We start from the raw sequence: 9,375 nt of genomic DNA, 5'->3' as shown, positions 1-9,375 counted from the left end.
GTACGCTTGCGCAAGTTCCATGAGGGAGACCTTGTGCTAAAGAAAATGTCCCATGCTGTCAAGGACCATCGAGGGAAATGGGCCCCGAACTACGAAGGGCCTTTTGTCGTGAAGAGGGCTTTTTCCGGAGGAGCTTTGGTGCTTACCAACATGGATGGCGAAGAGCTACCTTCACCCGTGAACTCTGATGTCGTCAAACAATATTATGCTTAGAAGCTGGGGCAATTAAGGATGTCGCCGCATGTTCTCTATCTTTACGCGTTTTCTAGATTTCCCCCGGGGATTTCCGGTCCGTTGTATCTCTTGTTACGATCTTTCAAAGAAATGAACATGGATTTGAGGCTTTTAGTCCTCATGTTAGTTTCACACCTTGCGTTAATTTGTGATCGCCTGAGCCCTTCCGCTCAGTTCATGGGATCCCCCAAGCGCTTAATTAGAATTGAACCTGAACCAACTTTCCCTAAATTTTCAGCGTTTGAAAACATTCATGCATACGCATACGCATACGCATGTATATTGTTGTGGTAAAACAGGGGCAGGATCACCTTGGGCTACCCTCTGGAGTGAAGACAAAACATGAATGGCAGAAACCAGTCAAGGTAGGGTAATGATGCGGCCAAGATTGGCCATACCTGGTTGTTTATTACTTGCAGGTACTTAAGGATGAACGCAAACGGGGATGGGGTCACGACCGACCGATCGTTGCTCTTCTCTTTGCGAAACAAGCAGGGAATGTCGCTGCAAGGCAGCCCCGTATCCTTTCTATTTTGTAGCTTTCTTTTACTATTTGTTTGTTTTAAAAAGGAAAAGAGTAATAATAAGATAAGTAATCAACGCCTAATTCTAACCTAAATAAGTTCAAGTTAGGCAAAATGCTAATCATGAGAAGGGAGGGGACATGGTCAATGTTCCCCTCAAAAAAAAAAAAAAAAAAAAAAAAAAAAAAAAAAGTGCAGGTTAGCTCGCCTGGGCGAGCTGGGCTCGCCTGGGCGAGCCACCTCTGCACCAAAATATAAAAATGACGAAGGGGGGACGTTTTTTATTCAAAAACTTTCCCCCCTCATTCAAAAAAGAAGGCTCACGGGACTCACGGATTTTGCAGCCCTTAGGTCACCATTTTTTGCGTTTTTGATTCCGTTTTGCTCTATTATTCGTCTCCAACAAGTAAGTACCTCATTCTTGGGCTTTCTAGCTTTCCGTTGATGTATTTTGGTGCTCTAAATTGCATGTGTTTGCTAAGAAACGTGAGGGATTTATCCTCAGATTGTTGCTTTTTTTTGTTGGATTGAGGGGTTGTAAGGGATGGCCTTGGCCTAGGGTGTATTCTGAAGTGATGGCGCATGCCACATTGTCCCCATTCTCTTGATATTCGTGCCTAAGCATGCGCCCACCAAGTGCTCGGTGAAATGCCTCAACGAGATATGAGCATGGTTTTGTGAGCTTTGGGTTGTGGGACTGTTTTATATGTATAGGAACAGCATGAAGGATTTAAAATGAGTGCCCGAATGCAATTCTAGGCCTAGGAACCCAAGCTTTTAATTTCAATACAAGAAAGCATGACTTACGCCTAGGAATCTAAGTTTTGGTTTTGAATGAAAAAAGGCATGAATATTAGGACATGTTTGAGAGGTTGTTATTAGAATTTAAATTTGGCTGCCCCATGAGGAATACCTTGCACCTAGGTAGCATGGAAAATACCTTTCAACGGTATGTATATATGTAAATATATATAGCATGGAAATGCCTTGCAAAAAGTTGAATAAAATGCCTTGCAGAAAGTTGAATAAAATGCCTTGCATAATGTGAATATATATAGCATGAAGTGCCTTACAAAGTGTTGGATGGGTAGCGTAAAAGTGTTTTTCAAAATATGTGTATTTGTGAGTAGGTAACAAAAGAAGCCTTCCAAAAAATGTGTGTGTGTGTATATATATAGGATGTAGCATGAAAAGGTTTGTCAAAAAATATGTACATGGATAGGTGTCGTAAAATGCTTCACACAAAATTTTTTATGTGTGCAAATACGTATGTGTCATAAAATAGCACGACCCCAATATGATTATTTTATAAAGTGCATGTTGATACTCGTGCCATGAGAAGTGTTGTTTGGCCCTTGTTTGTAATGATTGTTATATTTCTTGTAAACTAACTTTCCAAACGTTTGCCTTCGCAGGAATGGCCCCGAGGAAGCTTGCCTCAAAGAGGTCCAGGAAGGACAAGGCGGCCGAAGGAACTAGTTCCGCCCCGGAGTACGACAGTCACCGCTTTAGGAGCGTTGTACACCAGCAGCGCTTCGAAGCCATCAAGGGATGGTCGTTTCTCCGGGAGCGGCGCGTCCAGCTCAGGGACGACGAGTATACTGATTTTCAGGAGGAAATAGGGCGCCGGCGGTGGGCACCACTGGTTACTCCTATGGCCAAGTTTGATCCAGAAATGGTCCTTGAATTTTATGCCAATGCTTGGCCAACAGAGGAGGGCGTGCGTGACATGAGATCCTGGGTTAGGGGTCAGTGGATCCCGTTCGATGCCGACGCTATCAGCCAGCTCCTGGGATATCCGATGGTGTTGGAAGAGGGCCAGGAATGCGAGTATGGCCAGAGGAGGAACCGGTCTGATGGGTTCGATGAGGAGGCCATCGCCCAGCTGCTATGTATACCGGGGCAGGATTTTGCCCGGACTGCTGCAGGGAGGCGAGTGCGAATCATGCGCACCAATATGACCACCCTGACCCAGATATGGATGACGTTGCTCCTCAGCAACATCCTGCCCACCGATCATAATTCCGACCTCCCCATGCCTAAGTGCCAGCTGGTGTACGCCATCCTGACACGGATGAGCATCCATGTGGCTCAGTTGATCGCTGATGCCATCTATATTTTTGCAGGTATGGCGCCCGCTAGGCACCCTTTGGACCCAGATAAGTCCAACAGGGCCCTGGGATTCCCCGCACTGATCACGGGACTCTGCCAGTCGTTCGGAGTCCCCGTTGCACCTACCAAGGTGATTCGGCCGCCCATCACCCGGGCTTTTATTGAGAAGTACTGTACCCAGAGACAGGGTCAGGGTGATGCTCCACAGGCCGCAGGCGCGCCCCCTCCACCTCATCGTGCTGGCCAGGCTGGGGCATTTGACATGGAGCAGTATTTACGGCATTTGGTTCGCCAGCAGGCGGCCAACCACCGAGCACATGTACGGACCCATGATTGTCTGTACCAGATGAGCCTTAGCATGCAGAGCCAGGGCTTCGCTCCTTTTTCATGCCCTACTCCAGACCAGTTCAGGGCAGAGGTTGCATGGCCCGGAGATTGGCCCGAGGCCCAAGCAGGAGAGGCACCCCCAGAGGCTCCCGGCGATGGAGAAGAAGCCCACGAGGATGAGGAGATGGCTGATTTGCTTGACTTCTTGGGAGGGAGTGGAGACACGTGACTGGGAGATCCCCAGATTCATGTTTTCTTTCATATTTCTTTTGTCATTTTTTCTATGTTATTGTTTTGACTTGAGAGACTAATGTTTGTTTTTGTTGTTTCGATTGTCATTTGTACAGCGCATACATTTTTGTTTAGATTGGTGCGTTAGTATTTATATATCCTTACTATCAATGATGTTTGAAATTCTGGAACCGTGTAGAGTTCTTCGTTTAGGAACATCGTCCAAAAGTGTATATGTAAAATAAACAAAAAAATCATGATAAAAATAAAAATAGGGAAGGAAAGAAAATGAAATAGAAAAGAAAAGAAAGTGAAAAGAAGAAGAGGGCAAGTAGGGGAAGAAGGGCAAGTAAGGAAAAAGGTAGAAAAAAGGAAAAAATAGGTTGTCTAGCTAAAAAAACAGCATGCTTTTGAAAAGAGACGATTTCCAACTTTTCTTTGAAAAAGTTCGTTGATCATAACCAATTTTTGGAAAATGTGTCTACACCTGAAGGGTGAATGCTGTGAAATTTCCCCGGACGCCCGAAATGGACTCGGATGAATGCACAAATTGATAAAAGAACATATTTTGGAAACATTGGGTTGATTAAAATAGAGGAAATGAATCCTGAGCCCTAGCATCACATGACCATAAAAATTTGACACTTGAGTGTCCGCATAGGTGCATGCATGACCAGTTTTGCATAAAGTTTCCAAATCATCATTTTTGCATTTGTGTCATGGAAATAATGTGGGGCATCCCTTTTATCCTTGAACCAAACCAAACCCTGACATGTATCATGTCTGGCCATTCTACAAACCTTGAGCCAAAATCCTGACTCACCGTAATCCTTACCCTCGGAAGCAAAAAGGAAAAGAAGGAAAATTTCCAATCAAAGAGAAAGTTAAAAGGAAGAGAAGGAAAATTTCCAATCAAAGAGAAAACAAAAAAAGAAAAGGAAAATTTCCAATCAAAGAGAAAACAAAAAAAGAAAAGAAAGGAAATTCCTAATCAAAGAGTGGGAGAAAGCAAAAAGAAGAGAAAGAGAATTCCCAATCAAAGAATAGAAAAAGAAAGAAAAAGGAAAAGAAAAGAAGGAAAGAAAGCTCTTGATCAAGGATCGAAAGAAAACAGAAGAAATGTGCAGAGAGGTCTTTGGACCGGACAATATCTGAACACTACAGAATTGTCACCAAATGAACAAAAAGGAAGGAAAGGAAACCACGACCTAAAATGGTCTTCTCCCTTTAAATTACCAACCAAAATCCCGTGCGCTAGCGACCCTTTTTTTTCTCGCCCCGCGCTAAACAAAAACAGAAAAGGAAAAGGCCAGAAAAATCAAAAGCCAAAAACACATAAAAACCGAAAAACTCCCAAAAGAACCCATTCCCAAGGGAAGTCCTATTTGATCCATGATCACGCATGTAATTTTTGATTTGATAGGAAATAATTTGCAAAGTCAAGTCATGACATATCTATGGTTCGGAATTAGGATGAAACACTTACCTGTGCAAGATTGATACACTTTGAGTGGATTTCTTCTATTTTTGTCGAACCCAGTGTTTCCTCTAAATGGTCATTTAGAAACAAAATGCTAACATCCAAAATCTCATTTATGGTTATGGGAGATTTCATCAGCAGACTCTCCTTCCCTGGTAGACGCATTGTTTTTCACTCAAAAAATCATATGCTGTTCTAAATCAGGTGGAATATTTGTCTCTTTGCTAAAGCATGTTTGCATTTTAGTGGAGAAAACACCGAGACTTTTCAAGTCTCACAAGTTGTCCAGAACTACGTAGGTCTGAATTCCTCATTGGAGGATACGTAGGAGCAAGAGCCTCGCTTTTGTCGACCATACCGCCTTTTGTTGCCATGACTCAAGAGCTGGTAGCCCGCGGAGACACCTTACGGTTATCCGCACCTCGTCATTCAGTGACCCCAAGTGTGATTGACGAGCAGAGACCAATATGGTCATCTGCGCCCTTTCCGGAGATGTCATCATTTTCCGATGGAGACTTTTCAAGTCTCACAAGTTCCAGAACTACGTAGGTCTGAGTTCCTCATTGGAGGATACGTAGGAGCAAGAGCTTTGCTTTTGTCGGCCGCCCCATAATCTTTGTCATACTGACCCTGAGGTCATGTGACGCACACTCCTTTTGTCATCCAGAGGCGGCGGGCCCGATGGCAAGCAGAGACCAAGTTTGGTCATTCTGCACCCAAGATACGCGGAGATACCTTACGGTTATCTGCACCCCTTTGCTAGGCAGACACAGTTGTGTCCGATGGCAAGCAGAGACCAAGTTTGGTCATTCTGCACCCAAGATACGCGGAGATACCTTACGGTTATCTGCACCCCTTTGCTAGGCAGACACAGTTGTGTCCGATGGCAAGCAGAGACCAAGTTTGGTCATTCTGCACCCAAGATACGCGGAGATACCTTACGGTTATCTGCACCCGTTTGCTAGGCAGACACAGTTGTGTCCGATGGCAAGCAGAGACCAAGTTTGGTCATTCTGCACCCAAGATACGCGGAGATACCTTACGGTTATCCGCACCCTTTTGTCATCCAGAGGCGGCGGGCCCGATGACAAGCAGAGACCAAGTTTGGTCATTCTGCACCCAAGATACGCGGAGATACCTTATGGTTATTCGCACCCATTCTTTTGCTATCTGTAAGACAGAACGCTTGATAGCATGCAGAGGCTGACACAGTCTTCTGCACCTTTTGTTCCTCCGGGGACAACAAAGTCATTTACATGTGGAAATTTCATGGTCACTCGCGACTCTCGTCAGCCGAGAGGAGCGAAATTAGTGTCATACACTGATTTTCGGGGACCTTTGCTTGATGACATGCGACCATTCTTTGGTCCTTGTGAGGTGCTTGGCATCCATCATCAGGCAATTTGTGAAATCCTAGGAACGACAAGTCACGGTCATCCGCGACTCTCGTCAACCGAGAGGAGCGAAATTAGTGTCATACACTGATTTTCGGGTACCTTTGCTTAATGACATGCGACCATTCTTTGGTCCTTGTGAGGTGCTTGGCGCCCATCATTAGGCAATTTGTGAAATTTTGGGAACAACAAGTCATTTGCATGTGGAGATTTTATGGTCACCCGCGACTCTCGTCAAATCGAGAGGGACGAAATTAGTGTCTTATCTTTACTTTTCTTTTATCTCCAATAAAAGAGAAGTAAAGAGGGGCAACTGTCATACCCTAATTTCGTCCGGGAACCTTTGCTCGATGACGTGCGACCATTCTTTGGTCCTCGTGAGGTGCTTGGCACCCATCATTAGGCAATTTGTGAAATTTCAGGACATGCCGGAAAACCAAAAATATTGATGCACAATCCGTAAGTTTCCGTGACACACCGGAAATCAAAAGGAAGCGTCGTTGCATGATTAAGTGAGGTTCCGTAACATTTCGTAAGTCAAAAAGGGGATGATTATGTAATCCGCAAGGTTCCGTAACAATTACGGAAAGAAAACAAGTATCGTTACGAAATTCGTAAGTTTCCGTAACTTTACGAAAAAAGAATCACCAAAAAACAGTAGAGGGGGTGAACTTAGTAAAAATGGGGGTGCAAATAGCACCCAGGCCCATTTGGGCCCTCCAGAAGGTTCCTCCAGAAGGCGGTTGCTTCTGGAGGAAGCAACCCTGCTCGCCTGGGCGAGCTGGGCGGCAAGCATCTCCCCTATTTTGCTATAAATAGGGGAGAAAATGAAGAAGAAAGGGATCCCAGCCCTTTAGGCACTTCTCTCTCTTTGGAATTTGCTTGGAAAAATTGTTTCCGCGAAGAAAATCTAAGCCGAGGCGCTTCCGAAACGTTTCCGTAACGTTTTCCGTGAGGAATTTCGCAAAGATTTCAACCGTTCTTCGACGTTCTTCATCCGTTCTTCATCGTTCTTCGATCTTCAACGGGTAAGTACCTCGAACCAAGCTTTTCGATTCATTCTATGTACCCGTAGTGGTCCACATTGTGTTTCGTGCATTTTTATTCTCGTTTTGTTTACTTTTTATACCCCCTGTTGACGTGCTTAAGCCGTTTTGCTTAAGTCGTTTCTCGCTTAACTTAAAAATAAAATAAATTTCCACCGAACGTTTGAATTGTATTATCCATTAACTTTGGTTAAAATCAATTCCGACCGTTCGGTCGTGCCGTAACCACGTTGGAAATCAAAAAGAGGTAAAAAAATAATATAATAATTAAAAAAAATATCTTTTTAGTAAAATAAAGCGGGAAATCAATCGGACGTTTTCTCTTTGGGATTTCTCATTCTTAACCGAATTGATTAATAACTAAAGTGAAACTAAGGCTAAAATCAACTCGCCTAGTCAAGCTCGTCCACAAAAATAGGCTTTTGAAGTTTGTCATTTCAATTTCTCACTAAGTAAAATGGATCATTTTTAAGGTCCAACGCCTTAAAATGATCACCTCTTAAAATCAAAAAGAATCACTTGATAAGAAAGAACTACGTAGGTCTGAGTTCCTCATTGAGGATACGTAGGAGCAAAAGCCCCGCTTTTGTCGACCACCCCAAGAGATCGTTAATGGTCCAATGCCTTAACGTTTCTCTCCTTTCAAAAACAAGAGATCGTTAATGGTCCAATGCCTTAACGTTTCTCTCCTTTCAAAAACAAGAGATCGTTAATGGTCCAAAGCCTTAACGTTTCTCCCCTTTCAAAAATCAAAAGACCGTTTAATGGTTCAACACCTTAAATGACCTTTTGTTCAATAAAAACATATTTTGCAAAAAAGACAAAAACAACTTCACCAAACACTTTGTTCCGAAAGAACTACGTAGGTCTGATTTTCTCATCCCAAATTGAGGAATACGTAGGAGCAAAGGGAAACACCCTTGTCGACCACAAAAAAGGAAAAAATATAAAAAAGGCATAAAGGATATAAGAACATAAAAGGGAACATAAAAATCAAAGTCATGTTTGCACATTCGATTAAGGGCTGCCGTCCCTTGGGACGGACGTGTGGGGTGCTAATACCTTCCCCGTGCGTAAATACAACTCCCGAACCTTTCACTAAAAGTTCGTAGATCGCGTCTTTTCCGGTTTTTCCGACGTTTTCCTCAAATAAACGTTGGTGGCGACTCCGCGCGTATTCCTTTCGTGGAACACGCATCCCGCGAGTCTCGCGTCGCCCTCCCGCCGAAGGGTAGGTTGCGACAAGAGGTAATCTATGTTGTACGATGTCAGAACTCAAACCGGGCATATCTTGGTATGACCAGGCAAAGATGTCTTAGAAGTTTTTTAGCAGGGCCATCAATTCTTCACGGATGGGTGCGGTCATACCCGTGCCTATCTTTACTTCCTTTTTCCCACTGTCGGTTCCTAAGTCCACTAGTTCTGTCTCTTCTTGATGAGGCCCCATCTCTTGGTCCTCATGGGCGACTATCTTCTCCAACTCCGGGGGAAGTCCCACATCCTCGTCCTCTTCACTCTCCGTCTGACCCGCTTCTTGCTTGAAATCGATGGTCGGGTCCCAGGTATTAGTACCTTTGAGGGACTCGTCGTCGGATCTGGCGTTTTAAGCGTAAAGAAATAAACATGCAAATGAATGAGAATGGGTAGAGGCGCAAGAACAGATGAAGAAAGATCTTTATATTATAAATTTAGGAACAAAAGACATAATGCCTTAACAAAAGGAAACTCTAAAGCATAGGCCCAACCGTAGAGTTTAAAAAAGCCACAAAGGGTTACATTATGCTTGTCGCGTAAATGTTCGGGCGCTCCTCCACTCGCCAATTTCCTAGTCGGAAACCAGGAGGGCATGGTTGTACCAAATCCGACCCACTCGGAGAGTCATCCTCACATATCGCAACGACTTGGCCTTCGTGTCCTAGACCCGCACTTATAAAGCTCCTACTGATGTGGCATGGCGGGCCCCCTTCGACTTGTCGTCCCAATTGTGAACCTTGGCTTCTGCTCTTCCTTCCCGCGACACTTTTCCT

This window comes from Glycine max, chromosome 9 (genome assembly GCF_000004515.6).
Source record: "Glycine max cultivar Williams 82 chromosome 9, Glycine_max_v4.0, whole genome shotgun sequence".
Lineage (NCBI taxonomy): Eukaryota > Viridiplantae > Streptophyta > Magnoliopsida > Fabales > Fabaceae > Glycine > Glycine max.
This window is presented reverse-complemented; position numbering follows the sequence as displayed.